Genomic DNA, 21425 nt, shown 5'->3' with positions numbered 1-21425 from the left:
GGCAACTAGGCAGGGGGAAGAAATGCTCCTGCCCCATCCTGCTCTGGGAAGTGACTCTCGACGGGGATCCTCCTTCTAGCTGGGCATGGTGTCACAGAGCTGTGCTGTGACTGTAGTTTTTTTGAAAGGCTGAGACAGGAAGATTGCAAATTACAAGGCCTGCCTGAGTAACTCACTTGCCAAGAGCCTCCTGGGGAAGGTAGTGGTGGGTGCACAGAGTAGGACTCCGGTGACAGCTTTAAAGTCTGAGGGTCTCAGGACTTTCTAGCTCTCTAACTATACTGAAAAGCTGATGATAACTTCTAAAAAGTCCTAAACACTTCCTTGCTCTTTCTGAGGGTAAAAGGCTCCTGGCTTAGTCATTGATACCTGTTGTCTAATAGCAGGGAATTAAGTAAGGTGGCCTTTGTTTTATCTCAGCGGGAACTGCTGGACTGTATCTCTCAGCCTTCTAGCAGAAAGAAAACAGGACACTTAGAAAAGTGATTACAGTGTTTATTACTAAGTTGGGAAAACTTTGCTGTAAAAGCTATCTAAGAGGAAAAGTGGAAAGATTCTAAGCAAGGAAGGGGGGGAGTTCTATCAAGGGAAAATTTTTTTCTCTCCATTTTCTCTCTTTGTCCTCAGTACTTACACATCTTTCGGAAAAATGATCACATGCTACCAAGTTCATCACAAGTTCACACACACAAAATCAAATCATAAATTGAAATAGAAGTTTACAACAGAGAATGTTTACATGCAGATCCATTAGGAGTAATTATCTGGCTAAACATCCATCACCTGTCTCAGCTCCACAGGTTCACGGAAGGTTTAAAGTCATAACTAAGTTATTAGTGAAGTTTTGTATAGATAAACCCAATCAATATTTTATCCTCTGTCCTAGCACCTATAATAAATGGTTAGTTCCCTTTTTTATGACCTTTGGTTAATTGTTTTACAACCTCTTGGAATGTGCTCTGAGTAGGAGAAAGTCTGGTTACCATCTCAGAGCAATTAACTGGTGACACTCGGGAGACTGGCAGAGTTCTCATTGCAGTTTTGACTGTCACAAAAGGACTTAATAGCAGTCCCACTGTAAAAGAGATTAATAATCACTGTTACAATTTTAGGAATTCTTATAGGACCATCATTAAGACAGAAGAAGTTGTCTATTTGTCTATATAGCATCACTACAAGACAGTCCATCTTCATAGATCTACAGAGATCTGCTCCAAAGGGGTGTGCTACTACTTAATGATTATTATATATGTTTAATAATAACAGGAAAAACATTTTAATAGCGGGAATTTTTATAAAATGAATCCCTTATAGCTTTACTTAATCAGTCTCAGATTATATAATAATCCAAGGCTGGCCATTTCAGGATGATCATCTGCTAGTTATTAGCTTATCCTGTTATGGCTCCTGACACTCACTGTCTCAAAATAAGAGATTAAAACATTAAAAGTAAATTAAAGAGGTCTGAGGAGACATGCTAATGGTAGAGTCCCTGCCTGGCCAGTGGACACTGGGAAGAGTAAATCTCAATCGAGACATTTCCTCCATCAGACTGGCCCATGGGCATGTCTGCAGGGCATATTCCTCCATCAGACTGGCCCATGGGCATGTCTGCAGGGCATATTTCTCCATGAATAAATGATTAATGTGGGAGGATCCAGGCCACTGTGGGTAGTGTCACCTCAGCAGGTAGGGTCCTGGGTTGGATAGAAAAGCAGGCTGAGCAAGATGTTGGGCGCACTCCTCTATAACCTCTACTTCAGTTCCTGCTCCACGTTGCTGTGTTGAGTTCTTGCCCAGACTTCCCTTTATGAGGAACAGTGACCTGGAAGTATAAACCAAGCAAATCCTTTCTTCCCCAAGTTTCTTTTGTCACTGTGAAAAAGCCAACTATGACAACCCAGTAGCCCTCTCCAAAAAAAAAAAAAAAAAAAAAAAAAGGAATCCCCTTCCCCAAATATATCAGATGAGATTCATGAATGCCTCCTTTGTTCACCTAGGATAAAGTCAGACCCAGAGCTTCCAAATTTCTGCTGTGCCTCGTAAATGGTTAACTGACCTGCTTGCCCCACTAATAAACGGCAGCAAAATATACCCAACTTTGGTAAAGGTTCTGGCCTCTCCTTGGGTCGTGGTGTGCCATTCATCAGAGCCACTCATGACCCATCCTTGAGACACATGCAGGCCATTTGAACAGAGCATGCTCCCTTCCACAATTGTCCCTGCCTGATCTGGGCGTCCCTTGCAAAAACCATGCAGAATGGCCTCTCCTAGTTAAAAGGGCTCCTTTGGATTGGCCACTGCATTTTAAAACATTATTTCTACGTGCGTGGTTTTGCATATGCATGTGGAGGTCAGGAGATCACTTTGTAAAGTCACCTCTCCCTTCTGCCTTTACCTGGGTTCCTGAGTTTGAGCACTGAGCTACCTGGCTTTCACTATGAGCACCTTTGCCCACTAAGTCATCTTAACCCAACTGACTAGTAAATGACTAAAGCCACTGTTTGTGAGAGACCGCTATGCTCAGCTGTGATGACTTTTAGCATTGAGACCAGGTGCTCTTCTGCCTTTCCCTCCTGCCTGTGTGAACTTCTTGGTGGAAGCTTCCAGATCTGCACAATGGGCTTAATAAAGAGGTTGAATAGACTAATGTCTGTGAAGTAGTCATACAGTGCTGAGTTTTAGCTCTGAAAGTCTGTTTTAAGAATAAGTTGGACTGAGCCAGATGGTGGTGGCCCATGCCTTTAATCCCAACACTCCAAAGGCAGAGACAGGCAGATCTCTGTGAGTTCAAGACCACCCTGGTCTACAAAATGAGTTCTAGAACAGCCAGAGATACCTGGCTCCTCACAGACAGAGAAAGCCTGTCTCTAAAAACAAAACGAAGCGTTGAATATAATAGGGTACCTCTGTGACCTGAGCTGACTCAGGAGGATTGCTATGAGTTCCAAGTCACATGATAAGTCTCCGGCTGAACTGAGCTACAGAGAAAGGCCCCATCTTAAAACCAAAAGCCTGCTATTACGAAGAACTACAGCCAGCTAAGGAATACTGAGAGCAAGAGCCTTCCCTGGGCAGAGCACAGCAAATGTTATCCAGGACCAAAGATACATACAAGTAACATTTACAGCATGAGGAGTTCGTACTTAGGTACTTAAGAACAACACACATACACACGTACGTACATATATACACACACATATAAACAACAGCAATGAAAGGAAAACAGGCCATAAACTTGAAAAAGAACAAGGAGGGTTTATGGGAGGGTGTGGAGGTGTGGAAGGAGGAGGAAGGGGAAGGGGAAAATGTAATTCTGTTATGTATTGGCTGCCTTCATGTCAACTTGACACAAGCTAGAGTCATCAGAGAGGAAGGAGCCTCAGATGAGTAATTGCCTCCAAGAGATCCAGCTGTAAGGGATTTTCTCAATTAGTGAGCAGTGAAGAAGGACCCAGCTAATTGTGAGTGAGGCCATCCCTGGGCTCTATAAGAAAGCAGACTGAGCATGCTCTGAGGAGCAAGCCAGTAGGCAGCACCCCTCCATGGCCTCTGCATCGGCTCCTGCCTCCAGGGTCCTCCCTTGTTTAAGTTCCTATCCTGACTTCTTTAAATAATGAACAGTGATGTGGAAGTGTGAGCCAAATAAACCCTTTTCTCCCTAACTTGCTTTTTGGTCATTACAGCAATAGAACCCTAAAACATATTTAAAATCTCAGGAAAAAAATTGTTAAAGGTTCATAAACACAAGCAATATAAACCAGCTAAAGAATAAACAAACAAACAAACAAATAAATATATAAAAGCATGTTTGATTCAAAAATAAAATTAAAATGACACCATACCCTCTACTGGGATTTCAAGTGTTGGCCAATGGAACCTTCATCTCTAGTGGCAGACCTTGAACATTGTGGGTGAGAATCATTGCCTGACCCTGTCGTCCCCAGATGAACCTCACGGAAAGTGTACTAAGCCATTTGGAGCCTCCACTTCCTTGTGGGGAAAGTAGGGTTCTAATCAGCCCCCTCTCCCAGGCTGACCTGAGCAATCAGGGGACACAGTGCTTCTCAGAAGTCCTAGAATGTCAAAACTGGCCTGGTCTGTCCCTCACACTGGTGGAGACCCTGCTGTGCTGGCTGGTCCTCACAGTGATAGACCAGCAGACCTTAGGAGAGCGGAAATCTGGGAAACTGAGATGAGATAACATCTCAACACTCCCAAAGCCTGGAACCCAGAGTCAAGCCAGTCCAGGAAAGCCAAAGGTTTCATCTGAGCTGTGTACAATGGGACAGTGGCTTAGAACACTCTTTCCTAAGCTAGATTACAGCATGACTATCAGGTGCCAGTGGGTCTCACCGACAGCCATCTTGGATGTGTGTGGGGGGGGGGAATAGGTAACTTTATTATCACCAGGTGACAGAGGGGGAAACTGAGGCAAAGAAGGTTCACTCTTTCAGCAAGGGACAGCAGAGGTAGTCTAGATGGAGACAGGGCTTTGGGCATACAACCCTGGAATGAAAGTCTCATGTCCTTCACAGCAGAGGTCTGAGCACACACTGTGCAGAATGACTGGTCAGTCAGGATGATTGGGAATATGGGTGACTGAATACTAAGGAGAAGGCCCCCCCTTTTTTAAAATTTATTAATCAGGATTGCACAGGGCCATTTTCATGTAAGTGTATGATGGTCTTTGATCATAACCCTCCCGTTCTCCTTAACACTCCCTCTTCTTACCCTTTTAGAGTTTCACTGGTCACCTTGGTTCCCTAGGTAATTCCAGGGCTACTTCCATGTTGTCTGTACATATATGATCTTATAAAACCTAGGACTCCCAAATGAGAGAAAGCGTGTGATTTCTCCTCTCTCTCTTTGTGTTTGTGTGTGCGTGCTTGGGCAAGCATGTGTGTATACACACATAGAGGCCAGAAGTCAAGGACTGGTGTCTTTCTCAATCCCTGCCTCTGAACCTAGAGCTCACCAGGTTGGACAGACTGGCTGGCCAGCAAGCCCCAAAAGACCTCCTTGTCTCCACCTCTCTGACTGCTGCACCCAGCTTTTGTACATGAGTCCTGGGGGCCAAACTCAGGATTTCATGCTGGTGCAGCCATGACCGAGCCCAGCCCTGGTATTTGTCTGAATCTGACTTAACTTGCTCAGTAGAAGCAACTCTGGTTATTCATTTTCCTGCTAATGAAATGATGCCGTTCTTCTTTGTGGCTGAAAAAGCTTGCACTGTGTGTACACGTCTTCGTCGTCCACTCCACTGCTAGATGGTTTCCATAACTTAGCCACTGTGAACAGTGGAACTGTCGTCACTGTTGACCATGCCTGACTCACAAGGAGAACTCAACAGCTCAGCAGACCATGTGAATCAGGTGGCCAGAGTGCCAGAAAATGCTTAGGTCCAGGTGACAGGAAATGCTGAGGTCCAGGTGACAGTCTTCACAGTCCTTCTGTCAATAGCTTGGACACCCATGGCCTCAGAACAAACACTAAGTTCTCGAGTCCCTTTTGGGCAAGAGGCGAGAAAATGCAATGCAGCCCTTAAGTGTAAAAGCCATCATGAAAAACCAGTTATGCAGCTAGGTGTGTCAGGGTGCAGCTGTAAACCTAGCACTCCGGAGGCAGAAGGCAAGAGATTGTGGCAAGTTCCAGGCCAACCAGGGTGACACAGGAGTATTCCCACCTTGAAAGGAGAAAAAGGAAAGAAAAGAGAGAGAGGAAGAGACAGAGAGAAAGAGAGAAGGGGAAGGGAAGGGAAAGAAGAGGAGAGGAGAAAAAAATTGATATGCCAGAGGGAAACGTATAACTTGTCAGGAATCTTTAAGAGTTGTATGGTGAGAGAACTGTGTGGTGATACAGACAGGTACTCCAGATGCTGGGGAGACTAAGGCAGGAAAACCGAAAATGCCAGACCCATGGGGGTGCAGAACCAGCTCAACACAAGCCTGAGCAACTTAGTGAGAGTCTGTCTAAAATGGAAAGAGGAAGGGAGGGAGGCTATAGCTCTGTTGTAGAGCATGTGCCTACAATGCCCAAGGCTCTAGATTCAGTGCCAAGAACAGGGGAAAAAAGGGGTGGGAGTGGGGTCTTTGTGTAAAGCTTTGTAAGCATGAAGTGCCAATCACTTAAGATGAACCAGTCCCAAATGTGACTTCCCGATCTCAGGTGTTCGCTTCTTAGGCTTCTCGGCTCTCTGCTATTTTTACTATAATCATTTCACTTAAAATTTCCTACACCATCAAAATAGACTGTGCATGTATAAAATCCTCACTGAATTAATGAAAATGTTTCAATTATAAAAACACCCTTCACTTTAGCTTCACTGGTGCAACTGAAATAAAGTTGTTGCCTGTGTGTGTCTCTTGCTTATGACAACAGACATTCTCCTGAAGTGATGTGTTAATTATGAGCTAAGTTATTCTTGGTGGGAAATAATGCCTCAGAAAGCCACTGTGCAGTTTCCTTATCAGCTCACTGTTCTTCAAAGAGCTTGAAAGAGTCAAAAGTGGCAACACACACACTTAACACATCACACACACTTAACACACATCCACAAGCAAACACTGATACATATACATACATGCTTACATACACACACATACACACATACAGAGAGACACATACACACATGCTCTCATACACACATACATGCTTACATATACACATACACACATACAGACACACACACACACATGCTCTCATACACACATACATGCTTACATATACACATACACACATACAGACACACACACACACATGCTCTCATACACACATACATGCTTACATATGCACATACACACATACACACATACAGAGACATACACACACATGCTCTCATACACACATACACACTTGCACAAACACATAGACCATACACACATACTCACTCACATACACATAATATACCAAACACACATACCACACACACTCACACAGACATATACACACATGCTCATACACACACACATCACATACACCACACATAATACATACTAACACACATGTACAAATAGATACACATACTCACACAGAGACACATGCACACATATGCTCTCACATCCATAGACGCACAAACGTGTGCTCACACATACACACACTGTGCACACATACATACACACATACAAACACATACACAAACATGCTCTCACACACACATAACTACATACCTATACACACTCACACACAGAGAAACACACACATAAACACACACTTACACACACACACATACACCACAAACACACAAACAGATCTGTTATTCTCCACCTTCCATTTTGAAGTAACTGTCGCATGTTCCTTACTTGTCTTACATGCTCTCAGCATGCCTTAACATGGTGTCATTTTTCATCAAGATGGTGAAGAGTTTTAGCCCTGTCTTTGTTCTGTAACATACATAACTCAGCTCCTTCACACAGTCCAAGGTTTTCTTTATACAGTTTGCAAATTTTATTTAAAAAAAAAAAAAGGAATATTACCAACACTTTCCCCAGCTCCGACTTAACGTTTTTAAAACTTTTAAACTAGATTTTAATCAAAATATAATTACGCCACCTTCTCCCTCCCCCTCCTCCCTTCAGCCCCTCTCTCATGTTTCTTCCCTCCAACTCCTTCCGAGTTCCCCCTCGCTCTCAGGGATCAGCCCCTAATTATCTGTCCAATACAAAATGGCCAAGTAGCACTTTTTATTAGGTCTTTGAGAGTCGTATATGATTTAGATCCTATTCCCCTTTCTTCCCCATTCCTTCCAGATCTCCTCCGGCCCTCTCACCTCCTGCTCTGTTCGATCTGTGCTCCCCACATTCTGTTGGGTGGGGACAGTCGACTGTAGCACGGTTGACCTGCCTTGAGCCGCACCCTTAGGGAAAACTGACTCTCCTTCTCTTGGCATCTGTAATTGCCAATAACTTCTCCTCTGAGTGTGGGGCTTTGTCCCCTCCTGTCGTCTCTGCGCTGGATTTTGTCCTTTCTAGTGTATACATTGATCCCATAGGTTAAACTGTAGCTTGCAAAATGATGAAACGGCGAAACAGAGCACTTTCAATCCTTTGCTTCCCAAGGCCATGTGTTCTTCATCTTAATTTCGGTCCTTCAGCCATTTGGAGTACAAAAAGAATTTTCTAAAGCCTTGCATATACACATATTCATACACACATACACATATGCATACATACACATACATACACATATATGTATATAGACATATACATATACACATGCATACACACATACACACATATACATATACACATATACATATATAAATATACACATACACACACACATGCATATACATATACATGCATCTGACAATACTAATTGAAGAGAAGTAACTTTGCCTAGTCATAAGTTTGAGTTTAAAAGAGGAGGTGACAGTGACACACAGAAGGAGCTGAGCAGAGAAAAAAATATGTAAATATAGTATGATCCTAGGAAATTCTCAAGGAGCAAGTTTTTTTAAAAGAAGGACAAAAGAATTTATCTAGTTTCAAACTGTATTTATACTACTGCCACATGGGGGCGCTGTATGAGTCAGTCAGTAGACACTACCCCAGCTTGATGTATGATATTAAACTAAACACTCAAGACCAAGTGTTTAGTTTATGTAGGATGATGTCATTATACAACAAGGCGGTCCAGCCTATCATTGGGTGAGAAGAAAAGGTCGGGGGGGGGGGAGTCTAGGAAAGAAAGAGGAGGAGGAGAAAGCAGGAGATTCAGGAGGTAACATGGAGGCAGATGAGGATGCTTCTCTCCGAGCATCTCTATATGGATAACGTTGTTATGACTATCTTATGAGATGAAATTGTACAGGATTCTTTGACTTATCTAGGTGGGCAAATTATATCCTACCAATTGGATCAGAGTATTCTGGTGTGTTCTTTGATGTAGTGACTTAATTGGGTTCAAAGTAGTGGGATGCACAAAGCCCGCCACGGAGTTGGGATGTGTGTGTGCAAGCCTTGGCAACAACATGCCAAGGGAAAGTGAATAAAAACAACACGCTGGGGCGGCCATGGACCACCTGAGACAGAAGCAGCCAGGGTGGTCAGAGTGGATCGAACCTGGGTCAAAAGAAGCTGGCGTCTGTGAGTACTTAGAGGTGTTGTGGAGCCTCTAAGATAAAGATCTCCCAGAGTGCCATGCGGTCCTACAGTTGCCCGCACTAGCACAGGATAAAAGGTTACTACTTTTTATTTTTACCGCAACAAGTTTAGCCAAAGGGAACTTGGCACTGGCTTGGGAGTTCTTGGGGCCAGGTTGTTTGAATGGGATGCATACAGCTTGTGGATATGGGGCTATGGGGTAAGATGTGTGCTTTTAGGGTCCCTTGGGAACTGCTTCCAAAAACAAGAATGGTAAAACCTGTGATATACTTCTGAAGCTGAGCTTTCGTTGGTGATTTCTAGCTTCTGGAACAACAATGGTTTCTATTTTGATTCTTAGATTGCCACAGTGAGCCAGGATACAGTTGCTAAATGGTTGCTGTGCAGTCCAAGGACCAAAGTTCAATCCCCAGGACCTACAGGGAAGAGCTGAGAGTTGCAGCCAGGCATGGCAGCTCACATCCTAATCTCAGCCCATGGGAGGTTCGTGGCCAGGTAGGGATAATAATGAGTTCTAGGCCAGCTCACACTTCAGAGTGAGATCCTGTCTCAACAACCACAAACTTGGTGAGCTGTGCACACTTCCACCTTAGCACGGGGGAGAAGAAGATAGCAAGTCCTGGAGCTTGCTGACCAGTTGGCCTAGCCCAGTTCCAGGCCAATGAGAAACCTTTAAAATCAAAACAAAAGCCAAACAGATAGATGGCATCTATGGTCTCTTCACACACACACACACACACACACACACACACACACACACACACACATACACACACACACTTGTGATTGTCACCATAGTACTGAAACACCCAGAGACATGGCTCTGTCCCTAAAGTCCCTCTGATCCCCTCTGCTACCAACATTATCTTCAACCTGCAGCAACAGAAAGAAGAGCCTACAGTAGGCAGCAGCTTCAGGGCCACCAAGACACTTTCTGCTAGGGAACTCTGTGTCTAGTGGAGGTATGCAAGCACAGGAACTGAAGGCCTACTATGTGTCAGCCTACTTTGTAAATGTTTCTAAGACTCTACATCAGAATCTCTCTCTCTCTCTCTCTCTCTCTCTCACTCACACACACACACACACACACACACACACACACACACACACACACACACACTGCATATCAAAGATATGCCTCAATTCATCACAGAAGAGGCAATCATTAGCTGGCCTAAAAAGAAAAAACAATCCCTGTGGCCTCCCCTCGGCTAGGAACGAAGCTTGTCACTCACCACCAACACTTCTCTGTGGTGTGACCAGCATGAACACTTTTGAATTAAGGTCCCTGAAAGACATTGTGCCCTCTAATGAGGACATCTATTGGGAGTTGTTTATGTGGTTGGGAGTCTGTGGGAAATGAATGGGGAAACAATTTCCCCTCCCTTTAGTTTAAGACTTAGGCAATCTGTGTGACTGCCACCCTTGGGTTGACACTGCTTGTTCCTCGTTATGTAAGTTAAGTGATCCTAAGATAATAGATAAACACTAGAACACCAGTGAGACTTCCCTGAGGCCTGGACTGGACTCAGCTCTGGCTCTAGGAGGAGCAGATTTGAGACACCTACTTCCCTTGTTTGTAACACTCTGAGAAGATGCTAACAGCTGGGCTGGAGAGATGGCTCCGAGGATAAAGTACCACCAAGCCTGACAACCCAAGTTCCATCCCTGGGGAACCAAGCCTTACAAGTTGTCCTCTGAGCTCCACATAGCAGAGTGGCACACATCACCACACACATACACACACACACACACACACACACACACACACACACACAGGCACACCCCATAGCTTAGTGAGTTCCCCTTGAAAACAGTTACAACTTCATACATACTTTGTAATGAAATTAGTAGACGGTCCTTTTCCTGTGGCAAGAACTTCCCGAACAATTCTCCCTTAACCCTTTTTATTTCTGTGAGAACACGAGAAACTGAGATGCTGAGAGAGCCATGTGCACACAGTGGGGATGTGCACACAGTGGGGATGAGCAAGAGTCAGCGCTGAAGCCTGACTGTCTCTTTAAGAAGCACGTTCTCCTTGAGCACCTGGGTAGGGTGTAAAGTAACAACAGTGACCCCAGCTCCCTCACAGAGGGAGGACTCCAAACACATCTATAGCTCAATGTGAACCAGCTCCCATGCCTGCTCTTTGGAAGGAAAAACACAGTGGCTTTGTTTTCTCACCCTCGTGCATGAGGAAGCAGCTTCTGGGCCCAGCTAGATGCTGTTTTTAAGACAAGGTCTCTTCTAGCCCAGGCTAGCCTCAAACTTTCCATGTAGCTGAGGATGACCTTGAACTTCTGATCCTCCTGCCTCCACCTCCTGGAACTGCTGACAGACACCAGTAGGCTTGTTTTGTGAGGTGTTGGAATACAACCAAACCTAGGAGCCACATCTCTTGATTGGCTGGATTTGAACGAGGGGTGATGCTGTAGTTTGTATCTGGAATGTTCCACAATGGCTGTATTAAAGCCTCTGCCCTCTGCCCTCTAAAGCACTGTCAGCCAGTGGTAAAAACCTACTACACAGAGGTGGATGAACCTAGAGGGAGATCTTTAGTCATGACATCTTACCCGAGAAGGGATTTGTATGATGCTGACCTTCCTTCCTCTTTCTCCCTTACATTCCTGCCAAGAGGCTAATAAGAGTTTGCTCTACCACATACTTCTTTTTCAATGTGACGCCCCACCCCTGAAGCAGTGGGGTCAATCTGCTATAATCAAAAACTTCCCCCAAAATGTCCCAAACCTTTCTTCTTTATAAGTTGATTTTCACCAGTATTTCACTATAGTAACTGAAAGTTGTTGGCAAAGACAAACAGATACCCAAAAGCTTGAAAACTTCCTGCCCATCTCCAGTTAAAGCCAAATACTCACTGGCTGCCTCCTTGATTGCTTCATCGTGCAAAATTCCTTGTTTTTCTTGTGCAGTGATGCCCACCCATCAATCACCCAGAATCTTCTCTGAGTCCTCACAGCCATTCAGTACCCCTACCCACATTCCAATCCAAAGACTTTCCTGTTTGTCTCTGTATTCCCTCTTGTGTACATTACATGGGGGAGGGGGTACAGCTCCACTGTACCAGGCTGGGCATCACCACTCACCAGATGCCCATTCTCGGATGTAGCAGAAACTGTCATCACAACATGGCCATATTTCTATCATATTTCCATGTTTCATCAAGCACAGGTGTACATAAGAGTGTCACATGACACCAGCTAAGCAACGATGCACATGGCTCCTGTTACCGATGTCCCCAAAACTGATGGAGGCAGGGGCTCTCCGAGAGTGACCAGCTGACATCTTTTGAATCCTACATACACCCAGACAAGATAAGACGACTTTAGAAAGAGACAAACTGAGAGGGAAAAAAAAAAGCCTAAGGAACTCCTCATTGTCAGCATTTCCAGACTGTTTTCCCCTGGGGTGTCATCAGACTCAAGCTGTAGTGTTATAACTCTAACTCACGTTTGTATCACCTCTGATACAAGCAAGTGAGAACAAGAACCTTGCTGTAGAATTCAGCCTCCCGGAGTCCTGCCTGATGCCCACCAGGAACCCCGAATTCCAGTGCTTTCTAATGCTCTTTACAGTCATGTTGTGATCCCTCCAACCCTTAAATGATTCCTATTGCTACTTCATAACCGTGATTTTGCTACCATTAGGAATCGTAATGTAAATGTCTGTGTTTTCCCATGATCCTAGGTGACCCCCAAATGGGTTGTGATGAGCAGGTTGAGAACCACGCTGTCTTCTGTTGATTAATTACCCAGCAAGCAGAGCCAAGCCCCACTTCAGACAAGAGAACTCCTTCTAAACCTCACAAATGTGCAACCCCATGCTGGACAGCCCATCCCCAGAAACCTCTCAGAGGATAAGATCAAGAGGCAGTATCTGAGTAGTCATTGCTACAACTTAGCATCTCTGGGTAGTCATTGCTACAACTTAGCATCTCTGGGTAGTCATTGCTACAACTTAGCATCTCTGGGTAGTCATTGCTACAACTTAGCATCTCTGGGTAGTCATTGCTACAACTTAGCATCTCTGGGTAGTCATTGTTGCTACACCTTAGCATGACCTCGGCTTATAGTTATCTGTTCACCCATATCTGTTTAGCTCTGTGAGCCAGATGTCATGCTAGATGCTGGGATTGTACAGGCCAGGAAGGTGTGGCCTCTACATGTATTCATTGACTCCACCTGCAATAAAAAATAATACCGTCAGGTGGGTTGAACAACTCTGGCGGAGTTCCAGAGGACAGAAGTCTGGATGGATGGGTGGTGCTGATGTGATTACGTTTTGTTACAAGGTCTCTTCTTATCCTGAAGATGATGACCTCCTCAAATGGAAGGGGGTGATAGAGAGAGGACAAATGCTTTCTGGTGTCTGTCTTCCTTAAAGGATCTCTAATACTATCTTAGGGCACATCATTTTCTAGTCTAAAGTTACCCCCTTCCCAAAGCTCTGCCTTCCTGTGTCTCACAACTGGGTCTCCAGTTTCAAAGGGGAATTCCGAGCAATGGGATCACAAGGGTGTTTCACAGCTTCTGGTACTGCAATTTGAATGGGAATTGTCTCCCATTTGCTTAGGAGTTTGAGCATATGGTTCCCAACTGGTAGCAACTATTTTAGGTTGTCGTAGTCTTGCTGGAGAAAAGTGGGTCACTAGGCTCTGACATTTCACAGTCTGGCTCCGCTTCTTGGCTTCCTGATTAGGGATACAATGTGGCCTGCTGGTTCTAGGTCCAGCTGTCATGCCTTCTCCATTCTCCGTGTTGTCTCTGTCACTGTTGGTCTGTGCGATTTTTCATCAGGACGGTGAAGCCATGAGAAGTCAATAATCCCTGCTGTCAATTACACAAGAGATAGGGCAGCCTTAACCTGCTGGGAACTCAGCTTCATCCCACTCACACATGCCTTGAATATCTGAGCATCTGGCTCCTTCCCATGAAGTACAGGTTCCTCTTATCTCAGCCTCCTGATGCCCATGGCATTTGAATTCCCTCCATTGACTTCAGTGCCTGCCACAGAGCCAAGGGAATTGCTTAGAAAGCAGGTTAGATTGATGAATGAAGCCTTCCTCTGCACTGGAAGCAGAGTGAGAACCAGAAGTCACTGTCCACTGCCCTGGCATTAGCAAGACACGTACAGAGTCAAGGAATAGCAGCTGAATCAACCTTTCCTGGAAGTGTAGCAGCCGCTGCTTGTGTTGGCTGCTGGCTGCTCAGAGTCTCTGTAGCCAATACAATCAGATTGGATGACCTGAAGTTTAATGAAGAATGCTGGAGGAGGAGACAGGAGAAGGGGGTGTGGGGAGGGGAGGGAGGAAGAGCAGAGGGAAGGAGGAGGAAGAAGAGGAGGAGGGAGACTAAGATGCAGGAAGAGCTGGGCATGTAGCAGAGGCAACTGTGCCTCCCATGAAACAAAGCCCCTGGGTTGGATGCCGGGCACTGTGTAAACTGGGTGTGTTCTACACAGCTATAGGCCAAACACTTGAGAGGCTGAGAATCAGAAGTTCAACTACCTTCAACTACATAGCAAACTTAAGGCCAGTCCTGGCTACATGAGACCCCTTCTCAATGGTAACAAAAAAGGCCGGAGAGGTCAAAGGACAGCAGAAGATGTTGGGGAGGTGCACACAGTCTGGTTCTCCTTTCTAAACCCTACAGAGGCAACAGGAGGGATCCAGGAAAACCTAAGTATAACCTTCAGGGGAGACACCTTACTTACAGCGGCTGTCCTATAGCTCAACCTTCTTTACACTGTGACCCTTATATACAGTTCCTCATGTTGTGGTGACCCTGCCCCAGCCATAAAATTATCTTTGTTACTACCTCACGATTATGATGTTGCTACTGGATCATAGTGTAAATATCTCTGTTTCCCCGTGATCTCCCAGGAGGAGTGCATCCCACAGGTCAAGAACCATAGCTCCAGGGTGAAGGAGGGGAGGGTTAAACACTCCGACTTTCTTGGCCCTCCCTGTTTACAGTCTAGCGTCAAATGTTAATCATGTTCCCAATTGGCAGAGTCCAACCTCGAACACCCAGAGCAGGGTGGAGAAGATGGATTGGACATGGATCTGGCCCAAATCTACCCCTCAACCCACGAACACGCACACTTCCACGCTTTTTCTAGTAGCAGAACCCCGGTACACCCTGGGAGGAAGTGTCATAAATTTCACCGCACCTTTTGATATGTAAGAATATGACCTTCAGTGGAAATTAGGGTGGTTGCTAACACAACTGGGGAAGAAAAGGGGTTATACTTTGAGGTCATAGGTCATCCTTGAGGGAAGTATTACTGTAAATGAGTGAGTCCTTACTCTAATGTGCCTTGCTGTATCTGTATAAGGAAAAGAAAAAGAATGTGGTCTGAGGATGTGTGTCCATTGGTAGGCCACTTGTCTGTCATGCACAAAGCCCTTATCCCATCCTCAGTGCTGAATAGATGGTGTGGCAGCCGCACACCAGAGGCACCCAGAGGGTTAAGAAGCTAAAAGTTCAAGGTCACTCTTGGCTATGCAGCAAATTCACAGCCAGCCTGGTCTACAGAAGACCTTGTCACCACAAAAGAAGATGGAAATGTTGCACTCGGGACCTGTGGGGAAGATGGCCAAGGGGGAAGCAGAGAGAGGCTGAATACCTGCAGTTCTAAGTGAGCGTCCATGAGGGCAAGTTGAAACTGGTACTGCTTGGGCTGAAGAGATGGCTCAGAAGTTAAAGACACTGACTGTTCTTCCAGAGGTCCTGAGTTCAAATCCCAGCAGCCACATGGTGGCTCACAACCATCTGTCATGGGGTCCGATGCTCTCTTCTGGTGTGTCTGAAGAGAGCAACAGTGTACTCACATACATTAAATAAATAAATCTTTTGAGAGAGAGAGAGAGAGAGAGAGAGAGAGAGAAGAAATTAAGAAAGAAAGAAAGAAAGAAAGGCAGAAAGAAAGGCAGAAAGAAGGAAAAACTGGTACTGACTAAGAAAGACTCCTGTCTGCAGCTTTCCTATGTCATGTGACCTGCCAATAACTTAATATCTTAATTTCAGGTTTCCTTCCCTCTTCCCCCAGGGCTCTGAGTAGAATTCTTGCTGTCTTAAGCCAGCTATTTGAAGTACAGGTTGGCCAAATCCAGTCTCAAGGGCAGAGATCCAAATTACTCCAAAATCTAAAATTTCTTGAACATCAACATAAAGTCATTAGTAGAAAAAGCCACACTTGACTTCAGGTGACAGATGGCAGCCAGCACACAGGTGTACAATGCACCATTGTGTAAATCTGCCCTTGGGCTGTGTATCTGGCAGATATGAAAAATAAATAAGTTTCTTATTTGGACTTAGGTTCCCACCTCAGAGACATCTCATTGTGGGTATACACAAATATTCTGAGACCATCTTCTGATGAAGGAAATCCATTGTGCATCCAAGGGGATGAATTCAGACCCTATCACATGGAGTCCTGGTGGACTACAAATTCCACGCAAGCCAGAGGAATGGGTTTATTTACAATGGCTTATGACCTTCAAGCATAAAAACTAGAGAGTTAGGTAGGGCCTCAATTCGGAACCCAGATTTGACCCTTACTGGCTCAGTAGGGGCTGGATGAGTCCATCTAAGGTAAAAGTGTGTCTGAGGCACTGGGGTCCTTATAGCCAGGTTTCTGAACAGATAGAAAAACTCAAAAGGGGTGGCAGACTCTCAAGACAGTGATGCCATGAGCCTGCTGGAACCCACTGGTAGCTAGCTGTTCGGCTATAATTCCTCATCAGAATTTTGGATTCTTGAAGTTCCCTTTGTACCGTCCAGAGGATGGCAGTTACTCTGCAGAAGCAAATTCCCTGCATCTAAGAGGTGGGCAGATGGCATCTTTACTAAACTTACCATTTGAAAAATCTGATGCAGTAAGAAAGAAAACAGAAAGGGCAAAGAGATCCTCCCCTGGCCTCCCAGTTTTCTTCAAGAATCGAAAATATCCACGCGGAGGACTTAGAGTACCATGTGCTCTCCAGAACCATTCTTTTCACAGGAGGACTTACGTCAGTCATTTCTCCCAGGACCAGCCCCGTGAGAACTCCCTCAAGAGACAGATGCCCACGGTGATGTCATTAAATAACAAACAGGACTTGATCCTGATTTTGTTCCATCGAGAGCATTTCCCAAGCACCTGTTCTATACTTGGCACCGTGTGTACAAGGCACTGAGGGTACAGTGTGAGCCTGCCCCTGGCATTGGCAAGCCAAGATGAAAAGCATAAGGAGATCTCAGCCAAACCACCTAAAGTCTAGGAGCCAGCAGGGTAGACTAACCAGTGAGGCACACTCTCAAAGGCACCACCTCTTGCAGACAAATGGTGATTCCAGGTTGCTATTTAAATCATGCCAGGCCACATGATGTGTGGGTGGCAAAGCTGTGAAACTGGAATTCCGTGACTCCAAAGTACATGTCCCTCTGTGCTGTAGTGGATTACCATTACCACCTAGTAAATGTGCTTGACCGCTCACATGTCTCTGAGTGCCATGTCATTCATTTATGTAAGCCCGTGTTAATTAGATACCCAGTTCTGAGTGCCTAGCATATGTCAAGAAGTGTTGTCATCTCCATGCACTGCCAACTTGATGCAGTCTAGAATAGAATCATTTCACCGAAGTCTGTTGAGTAATTGTCCTTAGAGGGGGTAAAGGGTCTGGGAGTATGTCTGTTGGGGATTGTCTTGACTGTTAATTCATGCATGAGTAACCACTGAGAGCAGCATCATTCCCTAAACAGGCCGGCGGAGCATAAGCCTGAGTAAGCCAGAGAGCAAGCCAACAAGCAACGCCCCGCGCTGCCCCCATGGCTTCTGCTACAAGTGTCTGTCTTAAATTCCTGCCCCAACTTTCCTCAATGATGGACTTCAGCCCAGAAACTTAAGCCGAATGAATCCTTTCCTCCCCTATATTGATTTTGGTCATATTTTACCATAGCAGCAGAAATGAAAGTAGAACAGGATGTGTATTCAATGGTTTTCTGACAGAACAGATTGTAGTAGCCGAGGTAGCCACATGGAATGGAACACTGACGCTCCCTGCTTGTCCACTGTGTTATTTCAAGGTGAGCCAGGTCCTGCAGGATGTGTACAGAAAGAGAAGAAGCAAGAAGATCAAAGGATGCTTGTTCGATGAGGTGCTGCTTAAGCTGTTAGGTCTCTACTAGCCATAATCTGGTGGCACTATACATTGCCTGAAGTCTTTCTGACCATCTCAAGGGAAGTAGGGTGCTCCTGGTTTCCAGTGAATCCAACTGAAGAATGCCATGAACAGCCTCAAGAGAGAAGCCCTTTCCAGTTTAATGTAGTCATCTTGCCAAGGTTGAGAAATCCCAATTTTGAAGACTATAAGAAGGTGAGAAAGCCAGCACTCTTAAGAAATGAGGAAATACTTGGCTGAAAGGAGCAGCAGTCACTGGCTTTAGAGCCAGGGCCTCGAGCCAGTGAGGTTGCTCTGGGCAATGGCAAAACCAAATGAAAGGCATGAGGAAATTCAAGATAAGGAAGCCTTCTGATCTTATATGCTTTTTTGAAAGTGGGCTGTGTAGGTTCTCTAAATAGAATGAATGTGTTAAAGAGGCAACTGTGGGATTCTAAAGATGAAGGGGCAACCTGAGGAAGGTTTGACTAGACCAAAAGCAATAAAAGTGGAAAACAAAAGATGGAAAGCAATAAAGGTGGAAAGCAAAAGATGAACCCAGATGCATTCTGGGATTATGCGTACTACCCAAGAATAAACCAAGAGGAACTGAAGGTGGCAAGACCTACGGCATAGGGAGGGAGCCCTAATTAAAATCCTCATGAGGAGGTGGCTTTGTCTCTTTCCCTGTTGCTGTGTGTGGTCATTTGAGTGCAAAATGTCACTCATAGGCTCGGGTATTTGAATATTTGGTCCCCAGTTGGCGGTGCTATTTGGGGGAGGTTTAGGAGTTGTGGCTTCGCTGAAGGAAATAGGTCACTGTCATCAGGCTTCCTAAAACCTCACCCTGCTTTCAGTCTGCAGTGTGTATCATGCTTGCAAGTTGAGGTGTGAGCCCTCAGTCCTTGATCCAGCCACCATGTCTGCCACTTGCTACCATGCCTCCCCATCAGGATGGACTCTACTTCTTGGAGCAGTAAGTCCAAATAAACTCTTTTTCTGGAAGTTGTTTGGGGTTGCAGTGTTTTATCATAGCAACAGCAACTAATACACTGTGGGAAAAAAAGAGAAAAATACCTCTAGCAAAAGCCAGCAAAAGGAGGAAGGGTTGACTGTAGCTCCTAGTATCAGAACAGTCTAGCATGATGGTGTCCAGGGAATAGGAGCCTGAAATCACTGGTCACATTACATCCCCAGACAGGAAACCAGAAGTATTGAGTGTGTCCTAAGCTTGAGTTCTGCTTTTTATATGATCCAAGATGATTGCCCAGAGGCCCAACTGCCAGGTAATTCTAGAAGTTTCATGTGGATGGTTATTGCTAACCATGACAGGGAAGGCATCATGCCATGTCCTCAGCCGCAAGCATGAATAGCTGGACCTGCCCGGTGAAATTAGGCATGCTGGTATTAGAGAGAAGTGGCTTATACAGGATTTTGAGCATCACTGTGTTCTCTGTGGAGGTCTAATGTTACCTTTAATTCCTACCAGGGATTTGCAAGAAACAACAACAATGGCCAGGCCCACACCTGAGATCAAGTAGGCTGGAGTTAGGAAAGAGGACCAGCCCACACGGTGAGTCTAATGAAGCAGTTCTCAACCTTCCCAATGTTGTGACCCTTTAATACAACTCCTCGTACTGTGAAATCCCCCGACCATAAGATTATTTTCATTGATACTTCATAACTGTAATCTCTCTATTGTTGCAAATTGTAATATCTGATATGCAGATTGTAAAAAATATGCAAATTGTAAAATCTGATATGTATGTGTGTGACCCCAAAAAAGTCATGACCCACAGGTTGAGAACCACTGATCTGACACATGGTGAGGGTTCATGCCCAGCATGCTTGAGCTGTCCCAAGGTGATTACAATATTACCGCATGACCTACAATATAATACATGACCTGCCAAGAGGCTGGGCTTTATGTGCTTACAAAATCTGGACTTTCTTGTTTATAAATGTGCCAATCTGTAGTGAAGTCCCATAGCTTCATCCTACCTTCCCTTTCATCTTCTATCCTATCTATCTATCTATCTATCTATCTATCTATCTATCTATCTACCTATCTATCTATCTATCTATCTTATCCTATCCTATCTTTCTATCTATCCATCCTATCTATCTATCCATCCTATCTATCTATCTATCTATCTATCTATCTATCTATCCATCCATCCACATAGCCTGAGAGCCGTCCTCTCCTGGCTGTCTCTCTACCCACCAGGAACTTTGCTCCTATTCCCCACAGCCCAGTAAAATCATGACTCAATAATTTATCAATCAGGTTTCTATGTTAAACTCACAATATATCCACACAATAAACTTACAACCAGTTGACAAAGATATAAACCACTCACCTAGATAAAACAAGTTAACATATAGAAACCCTTAAAAATAATCATATCTACCTATTGCCAATTAAGACCACCTGGATCTAGATCCTCCTTCTCTGGCTCCATCTTGATTCTCCTCCCTCTCCTCCTTTTCTCTTCTTCTTAGACTTTTCTCCACCTACCCTTCCTTCTCATCTAATGATAGGCTGGACCCACCTTGCTGCATAATGACATCATCCTACAGGAGGCTACCTTCTTAACCCAGAAAATAACAGGGTTTTATTTATTTTTTTGTTCTCTCTATCTTTCTGTCCCTGTTTCTGTATCTCTGTGTCTCTGACTCTGCATCGGTCTCTCCCTCTTTCTGTCTCTGTCTCTCTTTCTGTGTCTCTTTGCCCCTCTGTGTCTCTGTCTCTGTATGCTTGTCTCTCTGTGTCTCTCTGTCTCTCCCCCCCCCCACATCCTTTCCCTTGTCTGATTGCCTCTGATCCTGTGATCATGTTCTCTAAGTGTGTGTTGAATGACCAGGTACTGTACTGTACAAAGCAACTGAGATACTCCAGTTGACTTATATTAACCATGAATGAGTGAAGACACATTTTGTAAACAATCTGCCCTTCTAACCATAGCTTTGCACCATAGGTAGAACAAAGGCAGAGAAACCTGCAGCTCCAGCTTCATCTTCTGCCTCATCAGTCACCACAGTCCTTTTTGGTATACTCGGGTCCTTCCTCTGGTGTTCTCCAAATCACTGCCAACCCCCCCCCCCACACACACACACACATACACCCTGTAATGTTTTCTTTTCAGCTTGCTCCCTGGAGT

The 21425-nt window shown here is 44.9% G+C and overlaps 1 protein-coding gene across 1 annotated transcript in view; it reads right to left on the bottom strand.

Moving 5' to 3' along the window:
• Window positions 1-21425, bottom strand: part of HSD17B2 (hydroxysteroid 17-beta dehydrogenase 2) — a gene marked incomplete at both ends in the record, with an annotated part of 59109 nt that overhangs the window by 27261 nt on the left and 10423 nt on the right. The gene's annotated exons all lie outside the window — the stretch shown is intronic.

Source organism: Micromys minutus (assembly GCF_963924665.1).
Source record: "Micromys minutus genome assembly, chromosome: 24".
Classification (NCBI taxonomy): domain Eukaryota; kingdom Metazoa; phylum Chordata; class Mammalia; order Rodentia; family Muridae; genus Micromys; species Micromys minutus.
The sequence above is the reverse complement of the archived record's forward strand: the minus strand, read 5'-3'. Positions and strand labels throughout refer to the sequence as shown.